Consider the following 19,006-nt stretch of genomic DNA (forward strand, 5'->3'; position numbering starts at 1 on the left):
TACAAACAGCACGGGGTCCACAATCTACCGCATGCCTACCTGATAATGTACTGCTGCGAATCAGAATTTTTATTCCGGGCAACGGAAAAGTTAAGAAAGTGATTGAACACCATACGCCGAATATTAAATAACGAATTGAACAAAGTTTGAGTCATGTAGAGTCGGTACATTTGACGGGCAACGAAGTGCACGGGTTCAGCTATAGTATTATTCAACTTAAGGCTAAGTTGCTAAAAAACTAAGGCTTTTATATTCTATAAATAATAACAGTATAAAAAATCCACACTGACAAACCGTCTCCGTTTAGAATCGTTTTTCTTATACAAATATACAATGATACTATATTATATCATTGAAGTCGTGTTAAATACAATCCATTATTCATTGACTCACTTGTAACCTACTGTAAAGCAGAGCGACATCCACTTACCCACTTTTTGTTTGAAGTTAATTTTACTTCTAATAAAAATGCAGTTTAAAAACGAAAAAAAAATTGAAAATAATTAGTATACAAAAAGTATACAAAAAATAAGCAAAAAAAAACATTCAAAATAATTAAGGATGCCTGTGAAAATAAATTAAAATGCAAAAAAAAGGAAAGTGAAAATACTAATTTCAATGTTAAAAACAAAGAATTCGAAAAAATAATTGTCCCAACATTTTGATTTCTGAGGAGTATCATTCATAGGTTATATACATTCTATTTTTTTTATAGGAGTGTGTAAAAATTGTGTGTCCGGGTATACGTTGCGAGCTCCGTATGTACCAGGGTTTCATGCGCTACTCGCTACCGTTCTTCGATTTCGGTGCTAGTGGTTGCGACGGACGGCCGCGGCGGCGGCATTGTAAAGGCTCTCTATATTATAATAGTTGTAACCACTCGTTCGGCGATCATGACAATCACGGCATACGCTCCTGTTACAATGTGTTACGAACAGCCTCCGTCATGATTTCTATAACGTCTCAGCAACGTTTCTATAACGTCCCTGCAACGTTCCTACAACGTCAAATGAAACAACATAGTAAAATACAAACCATCACGCCGTGACTCACGTATCGTTTTCAGCAAACATCTATCATTCAAATTACGCCCATTACGATAACTGACAAGTCAAGATAAATTGAAATGAAATTTAAAAGTGGGTAAAGCGTAGGACAAACATAATTCAGAGTGCACCATCAACAATTGGTGTTCGTTTAGTCTTCTTTCGAAGAAGTCTGTCCTTCCTTGTTGAGAAGTAAGTTCCATGAATGGGAACGGATTTGACGATCTGTAAACCTATAATTTACATATTTAATTAAATATTAAAATTAATCTTACTATCCCAATTCTATTAACAGTCTTTCAGCAACAAATTCAATAGATTATAGCCATCTTTTCACAGCTCATGCCAATCAACCTAACTGGTAAAGCCGCCATTTGTCAAAAAATCTTGTTCAATAGTCACGGCTTCACAAATGATCTGTGTGATAACAGCTTGAGGAGGCTTTTGATCTAAATGTTTAAAAAGAGACAGGCAAAATCGGTGTGTAAACCCTAAATAAACATTAAAATAATAAAACATGTTATATGCATTATAATATTATCCTTGAAAACATTACATACCTCATCTCTAAGAAATCAGCTCGTGGCTAAAAGTTAAACTTGACATTAATCCTCTTTTCCTCAACTATATTATTGAAAGAACATTTCCAGATAAAAATAAACCTTTAACGACAGCAAATGCCACTAACCTTTCGCCAAAAGTTACTTTACTATCAGTAATCCATTTAAGAGCCCAATTTGCCATTTTTTTTACACATGTCATGGTTTCAGAAGCATTGATTAAGCTCTCTATAGGTATATAAAAAAAAAATAAGAGAAATTAGTCATATTATATTATAATAATAAAAATAACCAAAAAATGTATAAATGTACTTTTCTTTTGGGTCTTGAATATATGTATCAATTAATAAGCTATACATTTCTGAATGAATATTCACTATCATTATTTGGAACCCATAAAAACATCTAGCCTCAGTTACTTGAACTTCTTGAGAAAATCGTTTGACAAGATGTTCGTTGACTACGCCATTTGAAGCAATAAAAAATGCTAATACGTAGGTTACAATGTGACGCTCTTCATCAGCCAATCTCATCCAATCTTCAAGATCCTAAAAACAAAAGTCCACTTTAATAAGAAAATTACTTTTAGTCACTTTGATGAACTAGAGTTTACAGTTTGCAAATTGACTTCTTCTACATTTCAAAAAGAAGCTTCTTTTTTTTGTACATGGTCTAAATATTGTCGTCATATATAATAGGAAATATGACAAAACGTCTTGTATTATCTTTCAATAAAGGTTCCATTGTCGCATCCAAATTGGCTCAATAGGCAATCACAGATTCCAAAAAAATTATTTTTGTCAACTGAAAACCAAATAAATAATTAGAATACAAAATTAATTGAATAAATACAGAGGGGTATCATGTTATCAATGTTAAAAAAATCTCTACATAAAATTTCAACAACATTTAAAAAATTTCGAAAAAAATTGAAGGGGGGTTATGGCGCCCACAGGCAAATGCATTTTATAAAACAAAAAAAATTAAAAAAAAATTATACTGAAGGAGTACACATTACAAAGTTCAAACTAAAATGCCCAGAATCTTAAACAGGAAAAACTAATAAAAATATTTAGTTAATTTAAGAAGAACTATTCATGGGGCACCAGGTTATCCATGTTCAAGTATATACAAAAAATTCAACTGGAATTACATTAGGTACAAAACAAAAAATTTAAGGGGGTTATGTCTCCCGCAGGCAAATGTATTTTAGAAAACAAAATAAATAATTAGAATACAAAATTAATTGAATAAATAAAATTTTAAATTCTGAGTGCAGCAACAAATGTATTGATTTTACAAATGTATTCATTTTTTTTTGTGTCTGAATACACGATAATTAGTAGAAATAATGTTTCGATTTTGAACTTCAGTATCTTTTCCGGTGGGAAAGTGATTCTAGTTGGTGCATTGGGGAAGTCAAAATTGCAGGAAAAATCTAAAAAAAAATTAAGGAAAAACAAGAAATTTTATGCAAAATCGGTTTTTGACAAAATCGATTTTAGTTTTTGCGTACCTAACTCTAAAAAAAATACGCTAGATACGTGAAATTGTAACTGATTATTTATACTACAGTTTTCTATACGCCATATAATATTCAAAATATTTTGACTTATGTTGAGCTATTTATAGGAATATGACAATGTCCATCATTAATATTAGTTTTTTTTAAATTAATGTCTATAAAAAAAATGTTTGTTTGGTCAATAAACTTGAAAATGTTATACAACATTCCTTCTGAAATTGTAAGTGGAAATAAAAAAAAAGGTAGAGCGTAAATCTACAATAGTTTTTTATGAGTGTCTGAAGTTAGAATTTTGACAAACTTCGTAAAAATAACGAAAATTTACAAATTATTTTGAGTTGTAAATTCATAATAAATGTTCTATTTAAATTTAAGATTTGAAAAGTAAATTGTCTACCGGAATGTAAAATTACATTTTTGTGAGCGTTGAAGTTCAAATTTTTACAACATTGGAATATCCAATCTCGATTTATTATGGAATGATTTTCTTATTTCGTTGTAATTCTAAATATAACAACCATAGATACTTGAAATTTACACCATTACAAAATAAATATTTTATAATTTTCTATACTTGATATCATTTTAAAAATATTTTGAGCTGTTTACGGACATTTTACCAATTTTTAATTTATTAGTTTTTTTTATAGCTGTGATAGGAAGTAATCACTCCAGTTTATTCTTTATCTTGATGGTTGATAAATAATATTAAGTACTTAAGGAGTTCAATAATAAAAAAGTTGGCGTATTTTTTTTTTTGGAGTGGGGCGCAAAATTGTTCTTTTGTTTACAAAAATTACACCAATGATTAGAAGAATGGGTGGTCAATCCCAAAATTGTTCTTGATTCAATGATTACCCAATATATTAAGATAGAGGAGTTTATTTCTGAAATGTTAAAATAACATTTAGTTGGATATTAAAATAAATTTGTTTTTTTTACTATTTTAGATTTGGAGTAAATAGCAATTAATGATGTACATGTACCTACCTTATAGGTTTTACAATGTGTGGGATTTTTAGAATTCTTTTTGTTTTATTAAGTATACTTATTCCAAGTCCAGCGGTTCATGTCAAACATAGAACTGTACAATACAAAATGTTATACATTATTACATTATTTATAAACTATCATACCTACCACCAGGTAGGGCACCAGGTTATCAATGTTTAAAAAGTATATACAAAACAACAAATTGAGTTGATAAAACGAAAAAAATTAAGAAACAATTCAACTGTAGGAATACACATTACCAAGTACAAACTAAAATGCCCAGAATCTTAAACACAAAAAACTATTCAAAATAATTAGTTCATTAAAGAATGATAATTGATAATACAACGAGTATCATGTTATCAATGTTTAAAAAATCTCTATAAACAAAATCAACAACATTTAAAAAAATTTCGAAAAAAATTAAATGGGGGTGCTGGCGCCCGCAGGCGAACGCATATTAGAAAACAAAAAAAATTTAAAAAAAAATATACTAAAGGAGACACATTACAAAGTTTAAATTAAAATGTCCAGAATCATAAACAGCAAAAACTAATAAAAATATTTAGTTCATTTAAGAAGGATTATTCATGGGGCACCAGGTTATCCATGTTTCTAGTATACACAAAAAATTCAACTAGAATTACATAAGGTACAAAAAAAAAAATTGAAGGGAGGTTATGTCTCCCGCAGGCAAAAGCATATTAGAAAACAAAAAAAATGTAAAAAAAATTATACTGTAGGAGTACACATTACCAAGTACAAACTAAAATGCCCAGAATCTTAAACAGAAAAAGCTATTCAAAATAATTAGTTCATTAAAGAATGATAATTGATAATACAGAAGGGTATCATGTTATCAATGTTAAAAAAATCTCTACAAAAAATTTCAACAACATTTAAAAAATTTCGAAAAAAATTGAAGAGGGGTGTTGGCGCCCGCAGGCAAATGCATATTAGAAAACAAAAAAGATTTTTAAAAAAAATATACTGAAGGTGACACATTACAAAGTTTAAACTAAAATGTCCAGAATCTTAAACAGAAAAAACTACTAAAAATATTTAGTTGATTTAAGAAGGATTATTCATGGGGCACCAGGTTATCCATGTTTCTAGTATATACAAAAAATTCAACTAGAATTACAAAAGGTACAAAAACAAAATTGAAGGGAGGTTATGTCTCCCGCAGGCAAACGCATTTTAAAAAAACAAAAAAATTTAAAAAAAATTATACTGTAGAAATACACATTACCAAGTACAAACTAAAATGCCCAGAATCTTAAACAGAAAAAGCTATTCAAAATAATTAGTTCATTAAAGAATGATAATTGATAATACAGAAGGGTATCATGTTATCAATGTTAAAAAAATCTCTACAAAAAATTTCAACATTTAAAAAATTTCGAAAAAAATTGAAGAGGGGTGTTGGCGCCCGCATGCAAATGCATATTAGAAAACAAAAAAAATTTAAAAAAAATTATACTGTAGAAATACACATTACCAAGTACAAACTAAAATGCCTAGAATCATAAACAGAAAAAACTATTCAAAATAATTAGTTCACAAAAAAATGATAATTGATAATACAGAGGGTATCATGTTATCAATGTTTAAAAAATCTCTACAAAAAAAATTCAACATTTCAAAAAATTCAAAAAAAATTGAAGGGGGGTGTTGGCGCCCGCAGGCAAATGCATATTAGAAAACAAAAAAGATTTTAAAAAACATTATACTGAAGGAGTACACATTACAAAGTTTAAACTAAAATGTCCAGAATCTTAAACAGAAAAAACTACTAAAAATATTTAGTTGATTTAAGAAGGATTATTCATGGGGCACCAGGTTATCCATGTTTCTAGTATATACAAAAAATTCAACTAGAATTACAAAAGGTACAAAAACAAAATTGAAGGGAGGTTATGTCTCCCGCAGGCAAACGCATTTTAAAAAAACAAAAAAATTTAAAAAAAATTATACTGTAGAAATACACATTACCAAGTACAAACTAAAATGCCCAGAATCTTAAACAGAAAAAGCTATTCAAAATAATTAGTTCATTAAAGAATGATAATTGATAATACAGAAGGGTATCATGTTATCAATGTTAAAAAAATCTCTACAAAAAATTTCAACAACATTTAAAAAATTTCGAAAAAAATTGAAGAGGGGTGTTGGCGCCCGCATGCAAATGCATATTAGAAAACAAAAAAAATTTAAAAAAAATTATACTGTAGAAATACACATTACCAAGTACAAACTAAAATGCCTAGAATCATAAACAGAAAAAACTATTCAAAATAATTAGTTCACAAAAAAATGATAATTGATAATACAGAGGGTATCATGTTATCAATGTTTAAAAAATCTCTACAAAAAAAATTCAACATTTCAAAAAATTCAAAAAAAATTGAAGGGGGGTGTTGGCGCCCGCAGGCAAATGCATATTAGAAAACAAAAAAGATTTTTAAAAAAAATATACTGAAGGTGACACATTACAAAGTTTAAACTAAAATGTCCAGAATCTTAAACAGAAAAAACTACTAAAAATATTTAGTTGATTTAAGAAGGATTATTCATGGGGCACCAGGTTATCCATGTTTCTAGTATATACAAAAAATTCAACTAGAATTACAAAAGGTACAAAAAAAAAATTGAAGGGAGGTTATGTCTCCCGCAGGCAAACGCATTTTAAAAAACAAAAAAAATTTAAAAAAAATTATACTGTAGAAATACACATTACCAAGTACAAACTAAAATGCCCAGAATCTTAAACAGAAAAAGCTATTCAAAATAATTAGTTCATTAAAGAATGATAATTGATAATACAGAAGGGTATCATGTTATCAATGTTAAAAAAATCTCTACAAAAAATTTCAACATTTAAAAAATTTCGAAAAAAATTGAAGAGGGGTGTTGGCGCCCGCATGCAAATGCATATTAGAAAACAAAAAAAATTTAAAAAAAATTATACTGTAGAAATACACATTACCAAGTACAAACTAAAATGCCTAGAATCATAAACAGAAAAAACTATTCAAAATAATTAGTTCACAAAAAAATGATAATTGATAATACAGAGGGTATCATGTTATCAATGTTTAAAAAATCTCTACAAAAAAATTCAACATTTCAAAAAATTCAAAAAAAATTGAAGGGGGGTGTTGGCGCCCGCAGGCAAATGCATATTAGAAAACAAAAAAGATTTTAAAAAACATTATACTGAAGGAGTACACATTACAAAGTTTAAACTAAAATGTCCAGAATCTTAAACAGAAAAAACTAATAAAAATATTTAGTTCATTTAAGAAGGATTATTCATTGGGCACCAGGTTATCCATGTTTCTAGTATACACAAAAAAATCAACTAGAATTACATAAGTTACAAAAAAAAAAATTGAAGGGAGGTTATGTCTCCCGCAGGCAAACGCATTTTAAAAAACAAAAAAATTAAAAAAAAATTATACTGTAGAAATACACATTACCAAGTACAAACTAAAATGCCCAGAATCTTAAACAGAAAAAGCTATTCAAAATAATTAGTTCATTAAAGAATGATAATTGATAATACAGAAGGGTATCATGTTATCAATGTTAAAAAAATCTCTACATAAAATTTCAACAACATTTAAAAAATTTCGAAAAAAATTGAAGTGGGGTGTTAGCACCCGCAGGCAAATGCTTTTTAGAAAACAAAAAAAAATTTAAAAAAATTATACTGTAGGAATACACATTACAAAGTACAAACTAAAATGCCCAGAATCGTAAACAGAAAAAACTATTCAAAATATTTAGTTTATTAAAGAATGATTATTTATCAGGCACCAAGATATCAATTTTTAAGTCAATACAAAATATTTAACAAGAGTTACATAACTAAAAAAAAAATTGAAAGAGGCTGTTGGCGCCCGCAGGCAAATGCATTTTAGGAAACCAAAAAAAAATTTTGAATAAATTTAACTGTAGGAATACACATTACAAAGTACAAACTAAAATGCCCAGAATCTTAAAACTGAAGAACTATTCAAAATATTTAGTTCATTAAAGAATGATTATTCATAGGGCACCAACTTATCAATTTTCAAGTCAATACAAAATATTCAACTAGAGTTACAATACTAAAAAAAAAAAATTGAAGGTTTAAACTAAAATGTCCAGAATCTAAAAAAAATTTAGATGGCACCGGCTTGTCATCGTTTAAAAAATCTATATAGAAAGATGAATATAAATTAAATAACAAAAACAAAATTGTGGAGGAGAGCACGGAAGCCTGTAGGCAAATTAACATCATAAAGCAAAAACAAATGAGATAAAATTAAATATTAAGTATTCTTATATAGTAAGTACACAGGTACTTAGTGTACTCCCTGCAGGTATAGCCGGTTAATGTTGAAAAATATTTTTACAAAAAAATCTACTAGAGCTCAATGAATTAATAAAAAAAATTGTTCAAGAAACCTGGGCGAAACAACACTAAGCAAAATAATACGCCGGAAGCTAAACACTGCAATAAATATTAACTACAATCCAAAAACTAGGTATTGTTTACATTATAATAATACGAATAGTTAATATGATCGGAGGTGTATCACCGTAATATATGTATTAGAAAATGTATAGGTTAGACAATAGGATATCAAAACAGAAAACCATATTTTAAATTAAAACTATTGATTTTATACATTTTCTATTTACAAAAACTTATAGTATACTTAAGTATTGAAAACCTTATAAAAACCTAATAAAATAATTTTTTGTTATATTTTAAAATACATTTTATAATTTGTTGGGGTAAAAAAATCATTAATTCAGGTTGGCTATGTTTAAGTTTTTAATAATACTGGTACAACTCTAGCTGGCAGTCTTTAAAACCGTGTTAAAAACTGAGATAATTAGTTAACGTCTAATTCCCTGTCCTATCCTAACCTAACCAAATTAATAATATTTAAATATTTTCTTTCATTATTATGTTTACAATATCGCATACCTTAACAGTTAGTAAGAAAAGATCATTGCAAAGCTCACGACCAGAGATGATAGTCTTCTATCATCACCATAGCTTCAACAAACCATAGGTTTACCTAACTAACCTTCTTATGACCTATTAGGACTTAAGAATAAACTTTGAAATAAAAAAGGACTTTGAATAAAAAGATCCAGGTTGCCGGTTGCTGAACTTAAGTGTTTGATTATCAAGTTGATTATTTGATTGTTGACACCTTAATCCATGCTATGGATGGAGCCCATAGATAATAAAGATATGGATAGGTCACGTCTATGTTAAATACATTTGAGGCCGCGTTCCCGGAGGGGAAGGCAATAGAGGCTTCTTTATATTGATAGTCGATACTCGATAAAGGTATACTTTATTTGGCCTCAATTGTTCCCCTCGAAGACCGCTGATAAGACCATTATGTTCTATCCATATCTTTATTATCTATGATGGAGCCATACCCAGCTCACTCGTGCGAACAATTTGAAGTACATAAAAGCGATCAACGAGTCTTTATTAATGATTTATCATCATCTATCCTCTCACAACATACACTTGGAGACAACACATGCACATGAAAGGTTTTTATTAAAACAACATTTTTAATGATTATTTTTAGCTTCATGTTTTTTAAAATACCAGGATAATGTCGAGCATGGGAGCAACTGTATAACGTATTCAATTAATTTTATTTTGGACTTATTGAAACATTATATGGAGGGTGGTCCTTTTGGTCGTACAGTGTCCACCAATATTTCAATTCATAATATGAAATCCCAGCCCTGTCCCCCATACTCTGATATTAAAAGCACAGCCCAACCCACCTTCATATTCTCTATGCAAAAAGTAAATTTAAGACAAATTTGTAAATCAATGCACAATCTCTCTATTGTATTAAAATTTGTGATTTCATTAATTTTCAGTATTTTGTATAATTAGATTGGGAAAACATAAGACAATATCATTTACACAAGACTGTGACTATCACAATCATACTTTGAAAAAAGTATATGATATAAGTACCTCCTATATTTTAATTATTCTTTTTTTTTTCGGTACTTTATTGGTGGACGGCAAACCTACTGAGGCAACCTTGAGGCATTTCCTTTTAGGAAATTAATTAAATCCTCAAACATAACTCTTAATTCAAGAGTTTGTAACTGATACAATCATAATAAAATATGAGTATAGTACATTTCGTAATATTTTTTTATAATTTTTACTGTTAGTGAAATATTAAGTTTGTATTTCTAATATAATATATGTTATGATATTTATGGATGTCACTTGCACCATGGCCCCTCGATATAGTAATGTGGCGACCCGGCACATCTCTTTTAGATAAATGATAAATGATTAAATACTTAATCAAGTCTTCTAATTTACTAAACATTTATATTTTGTAGATAATTTGGGATAATTTGAAGAAAAATTTGAAATTGAAGAGAGACTGTGCGAATTAAAAAAATATGTGGTGAAAAAACTAGACACTTTATTTTTATATTTTGAAGCAATATATGTTTTGGTTTATTTAGATCTATTTAAACTAAATTTCAGACCCGTAGTTTAGTATTTAAAGTTTATATGATCAGAGTCGTGGAACCAAATTTTCAGACTCCACTAGAATGTTGTAGTTAAATTGAACTTTAATAGGTACCTCTGTGGAATAACAGTACCTAACCTTCTATGATAATTTGTTATGAATATAATATTATAAGTAATAGCTCAAATTTAGCACTTTTACGGTACTTAATACATTTTCCTAATATTTTAACAGAAATTAAAACTATAGAACTATATAATTATGTTACGGTCCATAGTTCATAGTTTTGTTTCATTTATAATAATAATGCTTTTTAATATACTTTTTCATAAATTAATATTTATTACAGGTGGCTTTTATAATTTTTTTGAACTATTAGTAGGTATTTTTTTGGAGATCCCTATTATTACAACAATGTTACCAATATGTGTCTCACTGTACCCCGGTTTCCACTACAGATAAATCATTACTTTTTACCAGGACTGTGAATTAAATGCATTTACATGCTTTTTTGCTACACCGTGAGTGAGTCGTGACCATATAAAAAATGGATTCGGCCAAAATCTTATTTTACATATTATTTTTTCGGATTAGTTTCTTCGTATTTCTTAAAATGTTTTTATATTTTCGGTTCATTTGTTAGAAAAATAAATAGGTACCTACCTACCTACATACCAAGTGGTGTGTAAATAAAGAATTTTTTTTTGTAAACCAATTTGAATTATTATTTATTAATTTAAAACAATTTTTATAAAAACGTTTTCATTCAGTATTTTTTTGAATTTTAAGTGCATATTTTTGAATATTTCAGTGCATATATCTGCCTGTTTTTAGTGCATACATGCAGGCAAATATTTAACACTTTTTCATTGCATTAAATTCACAGCCCTGATAATTACTTTTACTTCCAATCCTAATACCTACCACAGTTAATGTTAAATGTCAAATTGTCAACAATCAACTGCTTCTTCAACTTGATAACACTTAAGAGGATGTCAGATTTTTAGCGCACTATTTATTTCTCTCTCTGACCCACGCACAATCATTTTAGTGTTTTCTTAATCGTACATTTGGTATTCTACGCGTGGGTCAAAGATGGAAAACAAATAGTGCGCTGACATCCCAACCAGCAACAGATCTTTTTATTCTATCCTATAAGTCAAGGTTGTAAACCTATATCAACTGATAACGGTATAGTTTCAGCCAAAGGTCAAGTGGCCTATGCAATTCAAGATCTTTTCCTACGTATTCGGCATTGTTAACATAACTATTCTACCTTTACACTTTTTCTTCCCCCGTCTCTCACAGCTATTTACACGTTCAGCCACTCTCATTCCACCCCTCCATATGATCGGTATTCTGTCTATCCATCTCTTCTTCAGTCTTCTCGCCACTAATTTCCCCCCTAAATTAACTTCTATAGCCACTCTCATCATCTCTTATCATACAGTGACCGAACCACCTAAACCTATTCTCTCTTGTTTTCACTACAATATATACACTACCCTACACTACCCTTAATTAATTTCTTATTCTATCCTCTTTTGACCCATTTCCTTATCTTCACCATATCACTTCCTAATTCCTATTCACTCAGTCTCTAGTTACCTACAAGTCATCGTACTTGATTATCGGTGAAAATATTTAAATATCATTGAGCAAATTCCCTACTCGAAAGAATTACTTAGAAAAATATCATACCTGACCAATTTTCTAATTTTGAACACGACTTTATTGGTAGCCGGAATAGTGTTATACCAGTATAATTGCAATACAAATAATTGAAAAGTTTCGGGCAAGACATCCCCTGATCAATTAACAATAATTAAAAGAAACCTACTGAAAAATAAGAAAGTACATACCCCGTGACGGAATCAAAATCTGCTACGAAACTTAGTCTTCGAAACACTGAAACGTTCACACATTTCAGTCTGCTTATGATATATTATTCCCAGTCGGAAAATTTTCACTGACGAATACCATTTCTGAAATAACACGCAACTTGCAGTAAAATGTTCTACAATATTCTTATGACCTATGCGTTACAGTCTACAGATATTATAAAACCTACCAATAAATACCTAATATTAATTTTTATTAATACAACTTGACTACCGGCAAAATATTGTGCCCTTTGATGTTTTTAGATTCTGAGCGAATGTATTGATTTTACAATGATGTGTGTTTATTTTCATTATTTTTTTTTTGTGTCTGTCATCACTCATCACATTTTAGGACAGTAAAAGTGCTTGGATTTTCTTCAACAGTAACTTTTCTGATTGGAAAGTGAATCTAGTTGGTACTTTGGTGGGTCAAAAGTAAAAATTTCCCAGTAGTTTTCAAAAGCGACAGGTTAGGTTAGGTTAGGTTAAACCCAACATGAAAAACAAAAGAAAAATTAAGGAAAAACGGGAATTTTTACGCAAAAATCTGTTTTTGAGAAAATTGATTTTGGTTTTTGGTGTAACTCTAAAACAAATGACCGGACATGAAAATTTGACTGAATGTTTATAATTGCATTTCCTATACACCATAACATTTTCCAAATATTTTGACTTATGTTGACTTACCTAGCTCAAAATATGTTAACGGACATTGTCAATTTCCATTTTTTTTTTAGTTTTTTTTTCTATAAATATCAATAAAATTTTATCTGTTGAGTAAAAAAGCTTGAAAATTTAATAGAAAGCTCCTAGGTTACTGTTTCAGAGGCCGATGAAAAAAATTAAAAATGCTTAGTCACAGTTTTTATTTATAAGCATTTAAAGTTCAAATTTTGACAAAATACGGAAAAATCACGAAAATTAGCAAATTATTATGAGTTGAGAATTCATAAAAATTTTTCTTTTTAAATCTAAGATTTGAGTTTTCAATTTTTTTAGTTTTTTTTCTATAAATATCAATACAATTTTATTTGTTGGGTAAAAAAGCGTGAAAGTTTAATGCAAGGCTCCTGATATATTGTTACAATAACAATTGAAAAATATTAAAAATACATAGGCACAATTTTTTTTAGAAGCATTAAATTTCAAATGTTGACAAAATTTATCAAATTTAAAATTTAATAATTATTTTGTAGTTAAAAATTTATAACATTTTCAACTTTTATAGCTAAGGATTGATAATTTAAAACAAGGCTCCACGTAAATACGTTATAAATTACTTTATTCACAATAATATAATGGAATATATTTGGTAATATCATAGGCTGACTGACCGTTTTTCTTATACAATGATATTATATCACTGAATTCAAATTTGACACCATCCATTACAATGCCCCTCTTGTAACCTACTGTACAGCAGAACGACATCCACTTACCCACATTTTTTTAATTTGTATTTTAATAGTTTATACACGGATTTATTACTATTACTAATATTATAGTAGGTGTAGCTAAATTCAATAATTTACAAATATTATACCAATTAATTAAATACCAACTTTTGAAGCATTGCGTTAGACAATAAGAGATAACAACAAGAGATAAATAGAATTACAATGCATTACGTTTATGTAAAAAGTAAACAAAAATAATAATAATCGTTGTGTTCTAAGTTACATAAGAACATCTACGTTCATGTTTTACACTATTAAAATAGGTACACGAGTATCAGTATAAGTCTAAGTATATTATTCATAAGCGTTCACATGGGTGGTCTGGATAGACAGTTGACTAGGTTAGGTTAACTTTTGTATTTTAGGTGTGAAACAGTATACGTAGGTTAGGTTAGGTAGTGGTAAAACGAAGTTATATAAACCTACCAATAAATACCTAATATTAATTTTTATTATACAGAGTTTGTGTTTTTAAATGTTGTATTCAAGGATTTATTGGTTTTATTTTTATACCTAACAAAAATTACATTTATTCACAAGTCCAGTTATCAACTAGAACTCGACTACGAGTAAGACAGCGTTTGGATTGTTCGGACTGGCGTATCATTTATTATTATTATATATTGCGCCTTTGGTAGGTAGTAAACGTATATGCTTCTACGTTACCGAGTTAACAGATTTTCCGTGACAATAAATATTTAATTCAAGTCTAAAAAGTAGACTTACTTCTAGGTTCTAGGTCACTTTGTACGGTCGAGCATAAAAAGTGCGAAACGCGGACACTTTGTACGGTCGGGTAAAAAGGTACATTGTAGAACGCGGACACTTTGTACTATTATATACATAAAGTATATATATCATAAATATAAGTTATATACCTAAGTAGTAAGTATATATAATATTATAAATTATAATGTAAATTATTAAAATAGAAAAACTAAAAATAAAAAGTAAATTGTTTCATCGTATATTAATAATGATCAAAATAATCAAACAAACAATAATATTATTATAAATCTTAATTGTATTATAATATTAGATATTAGTTTAAAGCAAATCAAAAATGTGTACAATATAAATATGTCATAATGACAAATAAAATATAATTTTTTACCTATAATATGGAAATAATTCGTCAAAATTAACGATCTAAAAAATATAAAATTTCCATTCTTTAATATTTAAAAAAATCTTTAAAAACTGCATGTATAATATATGGAATTTAAAAATTCCATATATGTTATTTCCTTTTTTTGATGCTTGTTACATAAATTTAATAGTTTATTATTGCCAGCAGTATAGGATTTTTGTCTCTTATGAAGTCTATTGCCACATTCATCCAATTGTATTGCTCGCAAAACCGTCCAAAAACTTAGTAAAATTTGTCATATATAATATATAGTATTATTTACTTGCTAACTTAGGTATATAACTTATATTTATAATATATATACTTTATGTATATAATAGTACAAAGTGTCCGCGTTCTGCAATGTACCTTTTTACCCGACCGTACAAAGTGTCCGCGTTATACATTTTGAACAATGGACCGTACAAAGTGACCGTTTACCTTACTTCTAATAATATGAAAACAAACTTACGCGTAAACATCGACTCTTCCGGTGAAACAAAGCTGTACTGCAGCACACGCTGCCGCCGAAGAAACAGCTATCTTCATCCGTCTACATCTCGCTCCGAATTGAAACTAGAAAGTATAGAAATAACCTAAACGTAACAAAATGTGGAAGTTCGTGTTATATTATAATATTTTAAGTGTCCGTCAATTGTTGGCTTATTTTATTTTATTTTTTTCACTGCAATTATTAGAATATAGTAAATCGTCTCCGCCGAATGTCGACAATTGGCGATTGCCATAGATGATATAAATATATTATAATATGCCATAACTTTTGTTGTATACAAATTTTTAAAGTTTTTTTATATATAATTTAAAGTCACTCGCGCTATACGTATAATATACGAAAAATTTAAAATTTGACTAAAATTTTTTTGGATAAATTAAAAATAGCCAATTTGTGAATCTGATTAGAAGAACAATTTTGATGGTAAAAACATTTATATAAGTCAAGTAGTTTATATTTTAGAATTTTTTTAAATATCTATAGTTTTTTTACTAAATTATTTTAGAACGTAATAACTTTTTAAGAATATTACTTTTGGGAACTTGCTGACATGAGTATATTTCTTAAATTATTTACTAATCACAAAACATTAACAATTTTTGACATACGTTTAAGTAGCAAAATTTTTTTTTTTTGTCATATCTTTCTGTTACATCCTGTATAATATGGTCTATTGATAAATCATAATATGTTCTTTACAGAAATCTTTGTGATCTGTAATATATTCTAGTTTTCTATTTCAGGGGGGGTTGTTCTGGAAAAGTGAAATCGATGAAAAAGATTGAAATAAGATAAAAATGTATATTTTATTATTTTATAGTTTTTAATATGATAACCGTGAGATGATCGATATGAATTTCGTGATAAATCTAGAGGTAGCTGGTACCTACTATAGAACTGAGATGATCGTGTTGAATGGAATAAATTAAAATTTTGATTTTCACAACAATCACTTAAAAATTAGTTTAATTCAAATAATGAGATGAACCTTATTAGATCATTTAAATTTTCCAGAACAAGCCCCCAGTTGTTGGTCGGATGCCAATTTTAACCATATACTAGACCACAAATGTATAGACACTCTATAATGCATTATCCTGCCGGTGGCCCTAGACACTGTTGGGGAAATTATATTTCTTTAGTAATTAAATTACGATACGAATTATAATTTACGTAGGTACTTGTCCAATACTCGACTATACCGGAATTTAAATTAAAGAATGTGATTTACCGAGGTAACCTATAGATCTATTCTAAAACAGAAACTTAACCTAGGTACCAATAATATCACAATATCAAATAGTGAAATGAGAAAATTTGAAGAAAATGTCCTATAGTTATATCCTGTAAAACCCCCAAAATAAAACGTGCGTTTACGGTGTTCTCTTAAAACCTAAATGCTTAATGCTCATAGCACATATGCATAGAAAATTTATGTTTTACATAAGACATGTTAAACTATGTGTTGTGTGCCGGGCTGAAGACTTCTACAATTGTAATGTGATTTGATTTCTCTAGTTCTGCATAGTTTAATAAAAACACATGACCAGGGCTATTAAGTTCGAGCATTCCTACAATGACATTTGCGATGTAACGACCTGCGGAATCTGTCGTCTCATCGATGGAATCCCAGATTTTTTTACCAAATATAAAACTTCTAATTTTCACTAAAGTGTCTTCATAAATGTCATTCACATAGCCTTTATACGAAGTGTAGTTTGATTTGGACTTCTTTTGAAGTATATTTTTCCAAAAATGACTTAAAATTATGATTATTTAATTTATTTAATGGAATGTTAGCCGACAACAAACCATAACATAAATTTTTATTAAAAGAAGACTTTTTTGTGTTACGATAGTAAAAATATTATTTTGAAATGGAAAATTTATCACTTTGTTCTTTTTTGTCTAAGTGAATTTAAGAACTTATTTCGAAAATTGCCAAATATGTTCTAATTTTTTCTAATATACTCAAATATGCATTTATATGCAACGATGACAAAATATGCAAAAATATGCAAAATAAAATTTTTAATTTGATCTCCTGGTGTTATGAAACACATTTATTATTCACTAGAATTTTTCTACGATCTTTCTAAAAAAATATGAAAAAACTAGAAGTCCTCAGCCCTAGTTATGTGACACATAAATTCACTATGCATACAGACATAAGTGGTGGATCCATTTAACGAAAACAAAAACTATCGTGACGGAACGGAATTACGAAGACAAAAATAATCGTCACCGAGATTATTGCTATGTACTTACAAATCATATTAAATAACGTTAATCATTATGTATTTTATTATTTTATTAAATAGGTATAAATACCTACATTTCTACTTATAAAGGCATATCCTAACCATTGATTTCAAATTTTAAAAATTATTCTACTAAAACAATAAATTAACAGCTGTAGGTAGAGTATTAAAGTATTCCATTTTTTCATAATATCCTAACTTTTGTACACCTATAACAACTGGATTTTTTAAAACTACTCTACGTCTGGGGGGTCTATAAGTTTGTCTGACAATAAATATTTACATTAGGTCTACCGCGTCAAAAGAGTAGAAGGACAAAACTTACGTAAGTAATTATTTATTCTTCCGGCGAAACGCGTTCCCTTCGAGTGTAATATATTGTCTAGTGTCTGAGCTGTGCATCTCCGCCAAGGAAAATGAAGCGCGCGTCTTCATATACCTCTGATCCGAAAGTTCAGTCTGGAAGTTTTGAGATTAATGACATTTGTAAAAATAAGCACCTAACTTAACAACCAGAATGGAACGAAATATGTGAGTACGTATTGGAATCGCTGTTAGTCTCAGACGATTGTCATTTGCCATAGATTATTTATAATTATAACCTGCCCGTCCTAACTCCTGGAGCACCGACTGGACGGTCGCCTCGATTTGGTTTTCACCGGAATCAGACACCACTGCCGCGATGATGTCTTCCATCACCTCTTCGAACACATTGTCGATGTTTTCGTTTGAGTTTAACATGATTGTGATGTGTGTGCGAGTGACGTCGAATGAAAAAATTGCAAGTGAACGAATATTGAGATTTCGTTTTACGCCGTCGTCGAGAAAATCAATGATCTCCCAGGCGACGGGTATACCGCGCGTAGCAGCGAGTACCTACTAATCGGCCAGCATGATTATATGATTTTTGGCCTGTCTATTTTACTAAGGACCAGCAACCGATTTTTTTTCTTAAAAAACGATTTACAAATTGGCTTTTTTGATCTGTATAAAGTATGAAAAATACCGACGCCGCACTTAATTGTGCCGCTCTGCACAAGTGCGTGATTTACGCCGCGGTTTACCGGAACAAACTCGACGAAAAAAAAAACATAATAATAATATA

The 19,006-nt window shown here is 29.0% G+C and overlaps 1 pseudogene; it reads right to left on the reverse strand.

Annotated features, from left to right (window-relative positions):
• Positions 1–1,111: 1,111 nt before the first annotated feature.
• Positions 1,112–18,642, reverse strand: LOC132938042 (ribonucleoside-diphosphate reductase subunit M2 B-like; annotated as a pseudogene).
• Between the last annotated feature and the right edge of the window lie 364 nt (positions 18,643–19,006).

This window comes from Metopolophium dirhodum, chromosome 2 (genome assembly GCF_019925205.1).
Source record: "Metopolophium dirhodum isolate CAU chromosome 2, ASM1992520v1, whole genome shotgun sequence".
In the NCBI taxonomy this organism is placed as follows: Eukaryota; Metazoa; Arthropoda; class Insecta; order Hemiptera; family Aphididae; genus Metopolophium; species Metopolophium dirhodum.